The sequence below is a fragment of the Salmo trutta genome, chromosome 4 (assembly GCF_901001165.1).
Source record: "Salmo trutta chromosome 4, fSalTru1.1, whole genome shotgun sequence".
NCBI classification, from domain to species: Eukaryota; Metazoa; Chordata; class Actinopteri; order Salmoniformes; family Salmonidae; genus Salmo; species Salmo trutta.
Window position 1 is genome coordinate 54,462,337 of NC_042960.1, and position 19,269 is coordinate 54,481,605.

General features: G+C 39.6%; 1 long non-coding RNA gene across 1 annotated transcript; it reads left to right on the forward strand.

Annotated features, from left to right (window-relative positions):
- The first annotated feature begins 3,707 nt into the window (after positions 1-3,707).
- LOC115192638 (uncharacterized) lies at positions 3,708-15,475 on the forward strand. The gene is made up of 2 exons (XR_003877968.1): positions 3,708-4,171; positions 15,232-15,475. It is a non-coding gene; the product is annotated as an uncharacterized LOC115192638 (long non-coding RNA).
- Positions 15,476-19,269: the final 3,794 nt, after the last annotated feature.

Consider the following 19,269-nt stretch of genomic DNA (forward strand, 5'->3'; position numbering starts at 1 on the left):
GAGTCATGTTTGGCCATGCAGTCGTGGGTGAACAGGGAGTACAGGAGGGGACTAAGTACACACTCCTAAGGTGCCCCAGTGTTGAGGATCAGCTTGGCAGACGTGTTGTTGCCTACCCTTACCACCTGGGGGCGGCCCGTCAGGAAGTCCAGGATCCAGTTGCAGAAGGAGGTGTTTAGTCCCAGAGTCCTTAGCTTAGTGATGAGCTTCGTGGGCACTATGGTGTTGAACTCTGAGCTGTAATCAATGAACAGCATTCTTACATAGGTCTTCCTTTTGTCCAGGTGAGAAAGGGCAGTGTGGAATGTGATTGAGATTGCATCATCAATTTCTCTTAGCCAAGCATCAGTAATTTGTGTAAGTGCTGTGCTTGTTGAGTGTCCTTCCCTATAAGCATGCTGAAAGTCTGTTGTCAATTTGTTTACTGTGAAATAGCATTGTATCTGGTCAAACACAAATTCTTCCAGAAGTTTACTAAGGGTTGGTAACAGGCTGATTAGTCGGGTATTTGAGCCAGTAAAGGGGGCTTTACTATTCTTGGGTAGTGGAATGACTTTTGCTTCCCTCCAGGCCTGAGGGCACACACTTTCTAGTAGGCTTAAATTGAAGATGTGGCAAATAGGAGTGGCAATATTGTCTGTTATTAAGTATCAAAATAAAAGTATAAATTATTTCACATTCCTTATATTAACCAAACCAGACGGCAGGATTTTCTTTTTTCTTTTATTTATGGATAGCCAGAGGCACACTCCAACACTCAGACATAATTTATAAATGCCAGATCAGGGGCAGTAGGGATGACCAGGGATGTTCTCTTGATATACTAAGTAGTGAATTGGACCATTTTCCTTCCTGATATGCATTCGAAATGTAACGTGTACTTTTGGGTGCCAGGGAAAATGTAAAGAGTAAAAAGTACATTATTTAATTTAGAACTGTAGTGGATTTAAAGTAAAAGCTGAAAAAACCTAAATAGGAAAGACATGTACAAACACCCCAAAAAATGTTTACTTGAAGATGCACTCTCAAACTTTTGTAGAATTTCAGCCACTAGTTCTAAAAGTGGTGCTAATGAGCCAAAAGTGGTCCCCATTTTTTGTGTACTACATCATCAAATTGTATACTATGTCTGTAAGGTTCTGTATTTATTTTTTTCGTCAACCTTGTGTTCTGTTTCATTGTGTTCTTGAACGTAGCCCTGTTTCTTTGTGTTCTTGAACGTAGCCCTGTCTTTCATTTTTGTTCATTGATTTCACCTGTGTTAGTTACTCACCTGGTCTCAACACCTGGTCTCAACGGGGGGGCCGTACTGAAGGTGAAATAAACACCTGCCGCACTCTGCGCGTGAATCTACACCTTTTTCTCCCTGAGTATTCATTATAACGTCATCTGTTTCATACTGCTTTAACCATCAATTGGTTAAACATTTTTAGACACATTAATAAACAGTTTTGGTTAAAATTTTGAAATAGTAATTTGTTCTTGGCTGAATAATGGTTTATAAATGCACTAGAAATGCAAAACAAACTCTCTTATTCCATCATGTAATCTTGCAATGGTTTCACTGTTGAAGAACATTCTCACTTTTGGATGTGATGCAATGGTGCAATTATTTATTTTAATGCATCATGTCAAGCATCATATCAAGGAATTAAGGCATAATGTCTTCTCATCTGCAGGAACATGCTCAAAATATTTACGACCACAAATGTGTCACCTTGTGTTGACCCTAACTTCATGTGACAATGCACAAAGAACGGGGTCGAGAACAAGGTCAGTGTGCAAAATCCAGACGAGAGAAGGAAACAAAGTGTTTGTAGATGAGACAAAAACATCAAGACAGGAGAGAGAGAATATGTTTTTTTGTGGGATACATTAATTCTGCAGGATAATTTAGCATAGGTAGTTAGCTATCTAGCTACCATTTGCCAGCTACCTAGCCTAGTGTTGGAGGTCATATGGCTCTGGTTTACTATAGCTAGCTAGCAAACATAACTAGCTAGCTAGCAAACGTTAGCTGGCATTTTTGTTATGCCTACCAACTAGGCTAGCTAGCTAGCTAGCTAGTTACCATAGAAGCAAAAAAAATATCAAACTAACCCAAGATAGACCAGAGCCTGTCATTTCCAATGGGAGTATGTTCTATGTTTGTGCTTTTCTATAAACCAATATCTGTGTTCATACAAGTGACTGATTGAACGCATCATCAGTATCTGCAATTTGGCAGTACGCCCAGAAGCTTGTTTAGAGAAAGGGATATCTCAGTTTCAAGGTCTCAGCTTAGAGAGAAGAAGCCTTGTGAGGTATTGGTCTATCACATGCATGACCCAGTATTGGTCGGGCACATGAATGAAGCAAACGTTAATGATTAATTCATTACGAATAAGCTAAATCATGCAAATATGACTTGTCTGCAGTATATAAGAGAACTAATGGGACTGCCCCGTTAGAGCTCCTGACAGACGTTCACTATGGTTTGTTGTAACCTCTCCAGTGAGCTGAAAATAAACAATGGTTTATTTAAGATTGTCTTTGAGTGTCCCTGTGTAAGAATTTCCACAACAGGAGCAAATTAATCATAGTGGGCAGAACATACATTTTAACAGGAAAATTGTCCAATTCACTCACTTATCAAGAGAACATCCCTCGTCATCCCTACGGCCTCTGATCTGACGGACTCACTAAATACAAAAATATTTTGCCGTCTGGTTTGCTTAATATAAGGAATTTGAAATGATTTATACTTTTACTTTGATTTTTTATACTTAAGTACATTTTAGCAAAACCATTTACTTTTGATACTTAAGTATATTTAAAACCAAATACGTTTAGACCTTTACTCAAGTAGTATTTTACTGGGTGACTTTCACATTTACTTGAGTCATTTTCTGTTAAGGTATATTTACTTTTACTCAAGTATGACAATTGAGTCATTTTTATACCACTGCACATATGCAATAACTCAATTCATCCTTGCAATCCTTCTAAACAATGCCATTTTTTAAAACTTTAACAAAGGGTAAAGTCTACGAAACGCAGTCCACTCTGTTACAGATTCTAGTTTTGGAAACAGAAAACTGTATGGAGACCAAATGTTTAATCGATGAGAAAATTAGCAGAATGTCAGCCAAAATCAATTTTGCTCTATCTTCTCCCACTGCCTCCACTGGGCTTCCTCTCATCACCATATTTGGCATTGAGTGAAAACGCCAACTGGATGCTTCATTGTTCTATCTGCGATAGATAGCACATTCTACAGAATAGACTTTCCATGCAATCTGTTGAGTTTTGTTTGGATTAGCTAGAACACTAGCTAGCTCGTTTCCTAACCTTGACTAGATAGCTGGCTAAGTTACCTAACCTAAAGCTGGTAAATAGCTATGCCACGGTTGCTACTCGCTAGATAACTAGCTAGCTAGTTGGGCTCACCTATGTGTGAAGCTAGTAACAATAATGATTAACCACAACAGTGGAGTTTGCCTTTATAATAAAAGTCCCCCATTGAAAGTGATACAAATGGAGCACACCAAGCATGTTAACTTTAGCTAGCTAGCCAAGTATGTCAACACAAACTATTAGTTCATTTTAAATGTAGCTAAACACTAACTAACGTATTAGTAATAGCACAGATAGAACAATGGCCCAGATGTTTAACCGGAGGTATAAATGTCAAGCATCCGGTTGGAGTTTCCTCTCCCTGTGAATTATGTTAAGGAGAGGAAGCTCAGTTGCCTGCAGTGAGTGATAATTGGAGTAAAATAGAACTGGGCTGACATTCTGCTAATTTTCTCACCGATTTAACATTTGATCTCAATACAGTTTTCTGTTCTCAAAACTAGAATATTTTACAAACAGATTCAGTGAAGGTTTTGTAGACTTTACCCTTTACCAAAGCTTTAAAAAGTTTTAACCACCTCCGATAATCCATGAAGGAACGTGTCGAACAGGGATTCCGGGTTCCAGGCACTCTCCGTGGCAAAAGTGCAAAGAAAACACAGCATAGTCTGCCACACTATAGGAGTCTTGTCGCAGTTGAAGTGGCTTCCGAGCAGCCTCTCCTGGACAACGGAGAATTGAACACTTTTCTTGCCTCCTCCACAAACTCCTCAGGCTGAGGCAAACGGTGGATTGTTGCTCCCAGGAGTGCTTTCCCGGACATGAGTGATAACAGGTACGCTATCTTCGAGCGATCCGAGGGAAATTAAGAAGGTTGCAGCTCGAAGATGAGGGAACACTGGGAGAGAAACGCCCGACAGGTTTCTGGATCTCCAACATAGCGTTCTGGAGACAAATAATTAGTAGTAAAACTTTTGGTCTGAATTTTGATGTCGCCAGATTGACTTTAGTTGCAGTGTAGCGTTAGTTAGCTAGCTATAATTGAGGGGAGACCTCCAGATTTTAGCTAGCAAATGTTATCATTGCTAGCTAACTTTGACTAACTTTGCTAACTAATGACAACATTGCCATCTGTCTAAAGTACATTTCACAACATGATGATGATGATGGCAAAGTTGTTTCCTACTAAATATGTAAAGAATTTAGCAATGGCGTCATATTCCTAAACCCCTATAGTGTAATGTAGATGAAACAGACATTATCCCCGGTTTAAAGTCATTAGCCCCATTCTACTTTGGAGCATCAGTATGGATGCGGCGTCTGTAGAACATTGATAACAATGGCAACAACGCAACGGAGGTGCAACCCATGTATAAATACACATTAGTTACAGGTAAGTACCCCTCCAGATACACTTAATTTTAACTATCTAAATCATGTGCAACAATTAGTAACTATGGTATGCTTTATTTTGGGGGCAAGTGCTAGCAACAACGTTGACAAGATATATTTTGAACAGTGCACATGAATGGCTAAGTAATAATAGCCCATTGAGCCCAGGCTATAATCTCTGATACCCAGCGCATCCACAAGGGATCCCAACCGTTGTCACAGTTGCTAATGAATCGGATGCAGCAGAGAAGAAGTGAAACACGAAGTTGCTGGATTTAGTGGAAACCTGCCTGTTTGTAACAAGCGTGCTAACAATAATTTCTTGTTACACTTCTGTAATTACAGACCGCAATTACTACCAGTTACGTGTTCTTATTACAATGTAACTATGAGTTGTTACAGTTAACTAAAATACTTGTTAAGGTGTATTTACACATGGAATGAACCTGTAACAAGGACCCCTTAAAAGGAAGTGTCATCAATTGGTCTTTTGACCAATCAAATCAGATCTATTCACATTAGATCTTTTTCAGAGGTGATCTGATTGGTCAAATGACCAATTAGTGGAAAATCACATTTTACTCTCCCCGAAATACCTTCTTAAGTGCAACTGGGCATTATTAGGCCTATATTCTTCACTATCCAACTACTGTCTTTGTTCATGATGAACTCTACAGAACCCACAGAGGTATAACACATGGTAGGCTATGCAAAAAACAATGTTCTACTTTTGACACATTTTTGTAATGTGTAGGTTTGTGTCAAGGTAATGCAATACCGGTTGCAATCCATTTGAGTGTCCATAGGGGGTTTCTCTATGTGCCTCTGCTAATTTACAATGAACAAAAATATAAACGCAACATATAAAATGTTGGTCCCATGTTTCATGAGCTGAAATAAAAGATTCCAGACATTTTACATATGCACTTAAAGCTTATGTCTATAAAATGTTGCGTACAAATTTGTTTACATCCTTGTTAGTGAGCATTTTTCCTTTGCCAAGATAATCCATCCACATGACAGTTGTGGCATGTCAAGAAGCTGATTAACCAGCATGATCATTACACACCTTGTGATGGGGACAATAAAAGGCCACTCTAAACACAGATTTTGAAGGAGTGTGCAATTAGCATGCTGGCTGCATGAATAATCAGAGCTGTTGCCAGATCATTTAATGTTCATTTCTCTACCATAAGCCGCCTCCAATGTCGTTTTAGAGAATTTGGCAATATGCCTCATAACCGCAGACCACGTCTATGGTGGGCGAGCAGTTTTCTGATGTCAACATTTTGAACAGAGTGCCCCATGGTGGCGGTGGGTTATGGTATGGGCAGGCATAAGCTACGGACAACAAACACAAGTGTATTTTATCTATGGCAATTTGAATGCACAGAGATACCGAGACAAGATCCTGAGGCCCACTGTCATGCCTTCACCTCATTTTTCAGCATGATATTACACAGCCCCATGTACACAATTCCTGGAAGCTGAAAATGTCCCAGTTCTTCCATAGCCTGCCTACTCATCAGACATGTCACCCATTGAGCACGTTTGGGATGCTCTGGATCGACGTGTACGACAGCGTGTTCCAGTTCCCGCCAATATCCAGCATCTTCACACAGCCATTGAAGAGGAGTGGGACAATAATCAACAACCTGATCAACTATGCAAAGGAGATGTGTCGCGCTGCATGAGGCAAATGGTGGTCACACCAGATACTGACTGGTTTTCTGATCCACACCCCTACTTTTTAAAGGTATCTGATACAGATGCATACCTGTATTCCCAGTCATGTGAAATCCATAGATTAGGGCCTAGTTCATTTATTTCAATTGACTGATTTCCTTATATGAACAGTACTCAATAAAATCTTAGAAACAGTATATTTTATGTCTTCCATGTTCACAAGTAGCAGTATAAATAGGGAAAGTGGGGGATAAGGCTGAGTTAAACATGGCCAAACTACAGAGCCTTGACAAAAAAGATTCAGGCAAATAGCTAGGCCCACAGCTTCCCCCTCTAGGGTTCTCAGCTGAAGGTATGATCAACCGCAGGCTTCATGTGAACTACAATCCCAACGCTCTGTTTTTACGTTTAGAAACGTTAATAATACTTGCTTTTGAAACGGTTTTGGAAACATAAAACCCTTTACTTCCACATCACATCAAAATAATTTCAGAAATGCAAAATATACGCTTACTGTAGACTGTTTAACTGGTTTTCACACAGTTGCAGCCAGCTATTTTTCAGCTACAACACTATTATGACATCCTTCTGTTACAGACAGGTGTTTGGAGATGTTTCAATAATTAATTAGAACAGGTGGTCTTCCGTAAACAAGCGCTGTAAGACGGAAATATTACAGAGTGGAAACCCTAACCTGATAAATGTGTGTAGTAATTTAACTTTTTTTAAATCTTTCTCGCTGACGTGAAAGTTTAGTTCCAAATGTTTCCAAAACCGTATAGCAAGCGTGGCATAGCCTATTGACATTTAGACAAAGTATTGAAGTTTAGACAAGATTCGGGAGTGGAGTGTGGGTGCATCTGCCTCTGTCAGCTGACAGGTTCGTGAATAGATGGTATACTGTATGTTTAAGCAATAAGGCACGAAGGGGTGTGGTATATGGCCATTATACCACGGCTAAGAACTGTTCTTATGCACAACGCAACGTGGAGTGCCTGGATACAGCCCTTAGCCGTGGTATATTGGCCATATACCACAAACCCCTGAGGTGCCTTATTGCTACTATAAACTGGCTACCAATGCAATTACAGCAGTAAAAATAAAAACGTTGTCATACGCGTGGTATACGGTCTGATATACCACGGCTGTCAGCCAATCAGCATTCAGGGCTCGAACCACCCAGTTTATAATTAACATTATCGTCTATGAATGGGCTAGCAAATACCATGCTGACAATATTTGTATTCTTTGTCAGCAACATTTGTGTAGGGATGAAACATTTATTTTTGACTGAGAATTATTTCAGTTCACAGGAAATTATTGTGGCCACATCATTTTGGGATATGCAGTAGGCTAATCTCCATTAACCTAGAACAAAAATTGTGCGTAATTTGGTCAGATACCATTTATGTTTAGTAGTCTGTCCACGAGAGTTTAGGATATCAGTAGCCTGTAAAATTAGAGCTGAGTTCTGTTTCTCTCTGGTGGCGGGAAAGCATAGGTGCATCGATTTCGAGATAAACATTGCCAAAGTAGAGGCATTTCTTTTTTACTTTAGCCTACTTTAAGAAATAACCAACTGTCTTAGTATGACAGGATGGGCTCAGTATAGGCTAGTGTTCAATAGTTTTCCACATAGGTTATCTTAAGGATGCAAAGAAAAAGAGCCCTGTTTAAAACATTTATATCTGTTTGAAAAGGGCCCTTGCCTCCTTAGCTCAGGTGTTTGTGGTCCCCTCTCAATCAGTTTGTTAATTGGTAATTAGAATCAAGTAGAATTTGCTGCTTTATGCAATTATGTTATTCATTAACTTTAGAGTGATATTCTCTAGATACAGCCGTGTATACAGCTTGTGGCCTTTCCTCCCACTATGATTGAAATGCTCTTCGGCTAGATATTAAATTACTGGGCTACCTAGACCAATATGCTAACTAGCATCAGTGCAACTTTTAACATACATTTTAACTCCATGAAAATTGAATTGACGGAGAAATGCAAATTGAATGAATAAACTACACATGAGGATATTAATTGAAATAATGCATTGAATGGATAGTGCCAGTCAACATTCCAGCCTGCATTTGGTTTGCTAATGATTCCATTTCCCAAAGAAAGAGATTGAGAGGCAGTTGTGCGCACTTCTGCATACAACTTAATTCAAGTTTAATGGCCTACATCTACTTTGCTGATCCAGATACGATGGCTGATTTAGTTTACTCCTGACTGTTCATCTTAAACACATGCAAATTGATTGATTTTAAGTTTGATTTAAGTTCATTCTCAAATCCCAGGAGTCAGGTAGCAGCAGTGACAAGGTATGTCATCTCATCTCTGCACTGCCATGTAGTGTCTCATTAAATTCCACTTACACAAACCATTCATTTCAATTGATTTGGACTCAGAATACATGAACTGTGCATTGATACTGATCATGGTACTATACTGATCATGGTACAATATTTTTAGCATCCTCTTTAAAGGGGCAATCTGCAGTTGCTTCATCCATTTTTAGGTTTCTGAATTAATGGAATATGCCCATTGATTCTTGAAGAATGTAACTTAGAAATGCCTCATGAGCTTAGTTCAAATGTCGTACCCCATCAGAACCCAAAATATAAGCTTGTTTCACGTCAATATTTGTAAACAAAGTAAATGTAAACAAACACTATATAGCCATAAAACATGGTTAAAACTATCATTTTGATATCCTGGAAGGTCCGTTCTTGCACCCGTAACTCTATGAATTTTAGAGTGGTTCCATTTCTCCAGCCCTTTCCTTCAGCTTTTTACCGAAACAGATGGGGAGAACGCTTTGTTAATGAACGCTTACGTAATGTGAATTATAATAAAGATGGTCTTGAAAATACATTTCTCTCCTGTAAGCCTGTCCCCGAGGTAAAGAGTAAGAGGCTCCCAGCGTCAGGTGGCCCAGCCCAGAAGAAGCAGGGAGGAACAGCTCCAACGCTCCAATAAAAGTCACTGATTTGCAAACAGCCACATCACTATAGGTCTAAAACCAGCAGACATTTCTGCACTCGAGCACGTTCTATGTAACACTCTCTCTGGTCTGCAGATAGGAAAGATGAGGTACGTTAGGGTGTTTCTTCCGAGGCAAGGTCCAGAACGATATCAGAGAGTTGACACCACTGACATGGGCGACCTGAAGCCGGGAGGAAAGGTTGGCTATCGTACAGACAGAGTGCTCTTTTCACATCCACGCCATTCAATCTCCTGAAGCCGGGAGGAAAGGTTGGCTATCGTACAGACAGAGTGCTCTTTTCACATCCACGCCATTCAATCTCCTGAAGCCGGGAGGAAAGGTTGGCTATCGTACAGACAGAGTGCTCTTTTCACATCCACGCCATTCAATCTCCTGAAGCCGGGAGGAAAGGTTGGCTACGGTACAGACAGAGTGCTCTTTTCACATCCACGCCATTCAATCTCCTGAAGCCGGGAGGAAAGGTTGGCTAACGTACAGACAGAGTGCTCTTTTCACATCCACGCCATTCAATCTCCTGAAGCCGGGAGGAAAGGTTGGCTATCGTACAGACAGAGTGCTCTTTTCACATCCACGCCATTCAATCTCCTGAAGCCGGGAGGAAAGGTTGGCTATCGTACAGACAGAGTGCTCTTTTCACATCCACGCCATTCAATCTCCTGAAGCCGGGAGGAAAGGTTGGCTATCGTACAGACAGAGTGCTCTTTTCACATCCACGCCATTCAATCTCCTGAAGCCGGGAGGAAAGGTTGGCTACGGTACAGACAGAGTGCTCTTTTCACATCCACGCCATTCAATCTCCTGAAGCCGGGAGGAAAGGTTGGCTATCGTACAGACAGAGTGCTCTTTTCACATCCACGCCATTCAATCTCCTGAAGCCGGGAGGAAAGGTTGGCTACGGTACAGACAGAGTGCTCTTTTCACATCCACGCCATTCAATCTCCTGAAGCCGGGAGGAAAGGTTGGCTACCGTACAGACAGAGTGCTCTTTTCACATCCACGCCATTCAATCTCCTGAAGCCGGGAGGAAAGGTTGGCTATCGTACAGACAGAGTGCTCTTTTCACATCCACGCCATTCAATCTCCTGAAGCCGGGAGGAAAGGTTGGCTATCGTACAGACAGAGTGCTCTTTTCACATCCACGCCATTCAATCTCCTGAAGCCGGGAGGAAAGGTTGGCTATCGTACAGACAGAGTGCTCTTTTCACATCCACGCCATTCAATCTCCTGAAGCCGGGAGGAAAGGTTGGCTATCGTACAGACAGAGTGCTCTTTTCACATCCACGCCATTCAATCTCCTGAAGCCGGGAGGAAAGGTTGGCTATCGTACAGACAGAGTGCTCTTTTCACATCCACGCCATTCAATCTCTTAAATGTAACAAACAATACTGAACAAAAATATAAACACAACATGTAGTGTTGGTCCCATGTTTCATGAGCTAAAATAAAAGATCCCAGAAATGTTCCATACACACAAAAAGCTTATTTCTAAAATGTAATCTACGTTATCCCCAAAATAAATTATTTATCATGAGAGGACCATAAACAATAACTAGTAATATTGCATACTCCAATAAAACTTAAAATGTCACCTTTCTGGTGAAAAGGAGTTATTAATTGCTGAGGTGTAGCCACTTTTGAGGATACAAACTTAAATATGCAGTACAAATATTATAAAAATATGAAATATTTTATGACGTATTTCCTATTCACCAAAACTGTATGAATAAGGCTTGAAATTACTTATATGCTTTCTAAATATAGTATTGGCAAATTTTAAAACCACTAACTATAAGAGTTCACCTTCCTTATAACTATAAAATAGATTACCCATAACATTTCACCTTCCTTATAACTATAAAATAGATTACCCATAACATTTCACCTTCCTTATAACTATAAAATAGATTACACATAACATTTCATCTTCCTTATAACTATAAAATAGATTACCCATAACATTTCACCTTCCTTATAACTATAAAATAGATTACCCATAACATTTCACCTTCCTTATAACTATAAAATAGATTACTCATAAAATTTCACCTTCCTTATAACTATAAAATAGATTACCCATAACATTTCACCTTCCTTATAACTATAAAATAGATTACCCATAACATTTCACCTTCCTTATAACTATAAAATAGATTACTCATAAAATTTCACCTTCCTTATAACTATAAAATAGATTACCCATAACATTTCACCTTCCTTATAACTATAAAATAGATTACCCATAACATTTCACCTTCCTTATAACTATAAAATAGATTACCCATAACATTTCACCTTCCTTATAACTATAAAATAGATTACTCATAACATTTCACCTTCCTTATAACTATAAAATAGATTACCCATAACATTTCACCTTCCTTATAACTATAAAATAGATTACCCATAACATTTCACCTTCCTTATAACTATAAAATAGATTACTCATAACATTTCACCTTCCTTATAACTATAAAATAGATTACCCATAACATTTCACCTTCCTTATAACTATTAAATTGATTACTCATAACATTTCACCTTCCTTATAACTGTAAAATACATATTCGTACGTTTAGTGTTAGAGAAAATATGCATATTTTCTAAAGGTCTCTCTTGATCAAAACATCTCCCCCTCCGATGTGAACGTCACACAGGGCTCTAGCTTGTGACTTCCCTGTAGCTCAGTTGGTAGAGCATGGTGTTTGCAACACCAGGGTTGTGGGTTCGATTCCCACGGGGGGCCAGCACAGAAAAAAATAAAATGTATGAAATTGTATGAAATGTATACATTCACTACTGTAAGTCGCTCTGGATAAGAGCGTCTGCTAAATATTGTAATTGTAGCTTGGCTTCCTGAACTCGTTAGGAAATCAACTTTCACCTTATATTAATATTGTCCATATTTGACAAACAAAGTGTTTTTTGTTTAAAATCTGTTAATTATTTTAGATTAATGGTTATAAATCGATCTCTGAGTGTGGTAACCATAATCTCCTTTTGCACTACAATGTAAGGATTGCAGGCATATGCTTTGTCAGTTGTGATGTAGGGTTCAGCCAGGAGTTGATGGACAGTCGGAAGAGCGAATGAAATGGTCCCAGCTTCAAGTGGTTTCAGATTTCACATCCTACATATCACAGGCGGTCAGAATATACTTCCGTGTCCGTGGAACCAGGGCTATCGCTCAATACAAGCCAATTCGATCTATGGTTTCCACAGATTGATTTATAAGAGAAAATGATGGTAAAAATTGGTACCAGAACCACGCAGGTCCCCTAAATAGGGGACTTTACATCTGAGAGGTTGAAGCTAGCGGTCCATAAAGGGCTTTGGTGCAATATGCCATCCCATCACACTAATTTTCTTGAACAAAACCTTCCAGTTGAGTGAGCGTGCTTTGCAATGCAGAACTAGAGTGCAGTGGTGAATTATCTCAAACACTGTGTGCTTATTTGTCAGATATACGGTTGGTGAAGTTTGCCATGTCAGCCAGAGCATTTAAGAATCATTCTGTGTGTGTGTGTGTGTGTGTGTGTGTGTGTGTGTGTGTGTGTGTGTGTGTGTGTGTGTGTGTGTGTGTGTGTGTGTGTGTGTGTGTGTGTGTGTGTGTGTGTGTGTGTGTGTGTGTGTGTGTGAATTAATTAATGAGCAGTGCAGAATGCTAAGTGGCTCCCTCAGCTGACTGTCATGGCTCGTCCTGGGCCTCAGTCACTACAGGCCAGGCTGTGGAGATCAAGCTTGGCTGCCTCGCTGTGCCGATTCAGTGGTTAACAAGAAGCAGCATTAATGCTACTGTGAATTGTATGTAACATTTTAGTTCCCACTATTGATTTGTTGTCTCAGGCCTCCAGCCTGGTGAAACGCTAATGGAAATTGTCAATAAAAACGCATGTACAGGAAGTTCTCACTCTTGGCTCCCCTGCCTCAACGACCTCCACCCTCTCAAAATAGCCACTCGACATCCTTGTAGTTTAAGGCTAGGGCAGTAGCAGTGTGACAACATAGGCTTCTTATCCAATAAGCTATATAGAGTATATGATGGTTGGCCCTTTTTGTTTCTCTGCTGCACATATAAGCAGGCCAAGGTACCAAGCTGTCTGCCAAAACTATTCTGCTTTGGCTGTCCTGTCCTTGCTATCTCCCACTGAGGTGGCCGGATAGATGCCTTTGGAATTCAATACATGTCCACTTGAATAAAACTAAAATAAAAGTGGTGGGTAAAAATACAAAAATGAATTAAAAACCTTCAATCTTGTTTCAGGGTGCTGTGTGGCATGTTATTCAAACATATCAAACATCTCAGAAAAAGAATAAGAAATGTCAGAGAGTGAACCCCGCCCTGCAGTTATTGTATTGATCTTCCCTGTCAATGTGGACCCCGGCACCACGGCCGGCCCGCTCATTAGGCACAATTAGGTGACCGCCTATGGCGGCAGATTGATGAACTGACCAAGATGCACCTCCAACAACAACACATAAAACCTCACATAATTCTGTACAAAAACAATGACAATTTCTCTCAACGAGTGGCATATGAGCTTTTTAGGTGAGCACTGATGCTGCCCTTTCATCAGCAGTGCCCACTCTAAGACAGGGGTGCAAATATTTTGCTTGTCCATTCTCAGTGCTCTTCTCCAGAGTGCTGTTGGAGAGACACATCTCTGCAGCGCTCCAACGTTCTGTCAAAAAAATCTAGTAACAAATCATGTAGCAGATATAGGGTATGGTAGAAAGAGCATGTGGCCTTTTCTGTAGCCTACAGGCTGGAGATTAAATGTATGACAATGTAATGAGTCGGACACTTTTTACATCATGCAGGTTTCTCAGATAAAATATCCTAACCTAAATGGGGCTCAATCAACAACAAAAATAAGCTGCCATGTTAACAAACAACATATCCTAAAAACAGGACGGGTCAAAGTTAAATGGACAATATGGAATGGACAATCACAACTGTTGTCCAGGAGTTTCACCCCATTGTCATGATCAGTGAATACTTCTGCCTTTCCCGCTGTGTAAACACATTGCAAATAGGCTTGCGATAACTCTTGATAAAGTTGGGTAGCTGATATTCAGAGCTTAAACAGCCAAATTGATTAGCCACATGAATCAGAACTAATAAAGCCAATGCAAAATCCTGTTTTACAAACAGTGGGCCTACCAAATGGACGGCATTCATAAAATTCCATTGCACCGACAAGGTATGCTACACCCCAGTAAGCACGAGCCGACGTCTTTTTTGGGGGTCCTGTCCGGACGTCGTTGTTTGGTGTTTTACAAACGGTAGCCTTACCACATAGATGGGCATTCATAAAATTAACTTTCAGGCAACACTGTAAACTACACCTCAGTAAGCATAGACCAATGACCATGCCCTTTGGACGTCTTTTTTTGGCGCAGTTCCAGACCGGCCTTGATTTCCACATCCACAGACCTTGGTTTTTGGTCTGGTCCGGACCAAATCTGAACCAATCATACAAGTGTATGTTTGGTTCAGATGTTGTCCTGTCTGGACCAGCCTTGATTTAGCCCAAACATAGACGTCTATAAATGACTTATTTTCAACTTTCATTTAGAACGAAAAATTAGCCTGATTTCAACATCTGGAAGATACATATTTTCAACGTCTGTAAAATATGTATTTTCAACATCAGGAAAATAAGTATTTTGAACTTTCATTCAGAACCAAAAATGAGCCTGACTTCAACATCTGGAAAATACATATTTTTCAACGTCCGGAAAAGATGCCTTTTCAACATCCTGGAAAATATGCATTTTAAACACACTCCCCTTCACTGGTCTGTGTCTCCCTCAGGTGTGGCGTTAAACCTGGAGAAGTGGAACCAGCTGAAGAAGATAATCCGAGACATCCCGAAGATCTAGACCCCCCACGGTGCCCAGTGAGCAGCCATGACAGCCCAGATCGATTCCCCTCTACACAAGCGAACCTGTTGTCACTGACAGTATATCACTTTATTTAATCCACTGTTAAATGGCTTTAACATCCTGCAGATATGTTCAATTAAAGCCCTTTGTTTTACATACCTCACTTTACAAAATAGCTGTCTGTTCTGTATTTAAATTCTGTATTGTTTTATTTGTTAGTTGGCTTTATAAGCCATGGCTTTAGTTGCAAAGAACAGATGTATTTTCTGTGTAAGTGTTCTTGACAGCATTTGTAAATAGAGAGGACAAATGAATGAAGCCTATATGAAGTTAGTCGGGGTAGTTTTTTGTTAAATAATAGTATGCTAGCCTGCACTATCCATTCATCTTTGGAAATGCATACGTTTCTTGAAGTAACACACAGACTAAAAAACCTTTCTCCATTATTACATTGCTAATTTTCTCCCATTATCTGTTGAGTAATCAGATGCATGGATTATGATCTGATCATGGTTTTTAATGGGGAAGAGCTGATTTGGTGGTTCAGAAATATATCCCACTAATTACCAGACTGTAGACAGCAGTGGAAGCTGGTGGGAGGAGCTATAGGAGGACAGGATCATTGTAATGGCTGGAATGGAATTAATGGAACGGTATCAAACATATGGAAACACCATGTTTGACTCTCCCATTGATTCCATTCCAGCCATTACAATGAGCCTGTCCTCCTATAGCTCCTCTCATCAGCCTCCACTGGTAGACAGTGTAATGTTCATTGTTACATGCTGTTTGACACTGTAGTTAACTGAAGCCGCCTCTTATATTCCAGAAGAGAGAGTAAGAAGTCAATGGATTGAACACTGCAACTAACGATGCAAGACCATCAAGACAATTAGCAATAAATGGGGACAAAATAAAGGAATGATAGTATGGAAATAAAATGGGAAGTTTTAACTTTGAGAGTAATAGTATGGAAATAAAGTGGGAAGTTTTCACTTTGAGGGTAATAGTATGGAAATAAAGTGGGAAGTTTTAACTTTGAGGGTAATAGTATGGAAATAAAGTGGGAAGTTTTAACTTTGAGGGTAATAGTATGGAAATAAAGTGGGAAGTTTTAACTTTGAGGGTAATAGTATGGAAATAAAGTGGGAAGTTTTAACTTTGAGGGTAATAGTATGGAAATAAAGTGGGAAGTTTTCACTTTGAGGGTAATAGTATGGAAATAAAGTGGGAAGTTTTAACTTTGAGGGTAATAGTATGGAAATAAAGTGGGAAGTTTTAACTTTGAGGGTAATAGTATGGAAATAAAGTGGGAAGTTTTAACTTTGAGGGTAATAGTATGGAAATAAAGTGGGAAGTTTTAACTTTGAGGGTAATAGTATGGAAATAAAGTGGGAAGTTTTAACTTTGAGGGTAATAGTATGGAAATAAAGTGGGAAGTTTTAACTTTGAGGGTAATAGTATGGAAATAAAGTGGGAAGTTTTACACACATATTTATTTGCATCGAAAGATGCTGCAGGTTTTGTCCTGGAGGTTTAAAGCAGTATGTAGCCTATTGGAAACAACGTGTAAGCAAATAAAAAAATATTAATTTAAAGGACAGTACCATATTGTATCATACAGTGCTCCACTGGTGTCAGAGTGGGATGAAACTACTGAGAGGCCATCAAAGGCATGCCTGGCTGTAAGGGACTTGAGATAAAGAAGCATAGTGGCCTGTTTTCTGGAAGAATTGGGAAGTTTAGAAAAGGAAGGAGGTGGCCCCAAACTTCTCCAAGCAGGTTGGGCAATGCAAAGAATTTGCACTCTGATGGTGCAGTATCATACCGACATCTGTGGGTGTCGCTCAAGAGCGGTGAATATGCCTATCGCTTTCGTGTAGTCGTTCTCCCCCCAATCAGCCCCTCTCTCGTACTATGTTGTGTGCGAGTGTGTCGGATTACCGTTCTCCTGGCAGCAGGATATTACACTGGCAGCACGATCGAGGATCTTTTTTTCCTTCAAAATAAGAGTCCCCCTACAAATACATACACATTTTTGGGAATATCGATTTTTTTGGCGTGACTGTAGTAAAACAACTGTTTTTCAAAGTATTGCAACCACCTTTAAAAAAAAGTGATAATTTGATGTACTTTCATTTTAATATTGTATTATTTATATCAGCATTTCTTAAGAGAGTTTACACAAATACTGGTATGTTCATAGGTATTGTGTTGGTTATATTACAAATAATATGTAATTCAAATTACTCAATAGAGTCTACAAACCTTAAATTGTGCTGTGCAAGGGGTTCAATATAGAGTGCTGGGGACTCCTTACTCCATTCACTGCAATGCAATAGACTGTAGGACTATAAATTACATATTGGCTTATAGAGAAAAAAACTACTCTGTGCTGATGTAAAAGTGGGGTTGGGAATACTCAGTAGGGTCTGTAGAATCTATATATGGTGTTATTTCTTGGGGGACTGAGGTCTACATACCCAGCAGCACTTTCTAATTCCACCCATTCCAGTGGTCCCAATGCAATACCATGTAGGCCTATACATGCTATATATATATATATATATATATATATATATATATATATATATATATATATATATATATAAAAAGTGTTAAACAAATCAAAATGCACTACCGTTCAAAAGTTTGGGGTCACTTAGAAATGTCCTTGTTTCTGAAAGAAAAGCAAATGTTTTGTCCATTAAAATAACATCAAATTGATCGGAAATACAGTGTTGACATTGTTCATGTTGTATATGACTATTGCAGCTGGAAACGGATGATTCTTTATGGAATATCTACATAGGCGTACAGAGGCCCATTATCAGCAACCATCACTCCTGTGTTCCAATGGCACGTTGTGTTAGCTAATCCAAGTTTATCATTTTAAAAGGCTAATTGATCATTAGAAAACCCTTTAGCAATTATGTTAGCACAGCTGAAAACTGTTGTTCTGATTAAATAAGCAATAAAACTGGCCTTCTTTAGACTATTTCAGTATCTGGAGCATCAGCATTTGTGGGTTCGATTACAGGCTCAAAATGGCCGGAAACAAAGAGCTTTCTTCTGAAACACGTCAGTCTATTCTTGTTATTCTTGTTCCATGTGAGAAATTGCATAGAAACTGAAGATCTCGTACAACACTGTGTACTACTCCCTTCACAGAACAGCGCAAAATGTTTCTAACCAGAGTAGAAAGAGGAGTGGGAGGACCTGGTGCAAAACTGAGCAAGAGGACAAGTACATTAGAGTGTCTAGTTTGAGAAACAGACGCCTCACAAGTCCTCAACTGGCAGCTTCATTAAATAATACCCGCAAAACACCAGTCTCAACGTCAACAGTGAAGAGGTGACTCCGGGATGCTGGCCTTCTAGGTAGAGTTCCTCTGTCTCGTGTCTGTGTTCTTTTGCCCATCTTAATATTTATTTTTATTGGCCAGTCTGAGATATGGCTTTTTCTTTGCAACTCTGCTTACAATATGTATTTTTTTTTCTTCCTTTTTTTAAGTCAGTTAAGAACAAATTCTTATTTCAATGACGGCCTAGGAACAGTGGGTTAACTGCCTTGTTCAGGGGCAGAACGACAGATATTTACGTTGTCAGCTCGGGTATTTGATCTTGCAACCTTTCGGTTACTAGTCCAACGCTCCAACCACTAGGCTGCCTGCCGCCCCAAGGCGGCAGGCAGCCGGCAGGCATCCCGGAGTCGACTCTTCACTGTTGACGTAAGGACTGTTGTTTTGCGTGTACTATTTTTAAATGCCACTTCTACAGTTTAAAATCCATTAAAAGAGAGTCTGTAGTATTCTTCAAACTTAAAACCTTAACTTCTTTCAATGAAGTGATTTCCCCTCCGTTATAACTCATGTAAAAGATACTCTCGCATGCCATTGTGACAAAGCGTATTCACATTGCGCTCTGATAAAACTGCTTTAGAGAACAAGCACACATAAACACCACAA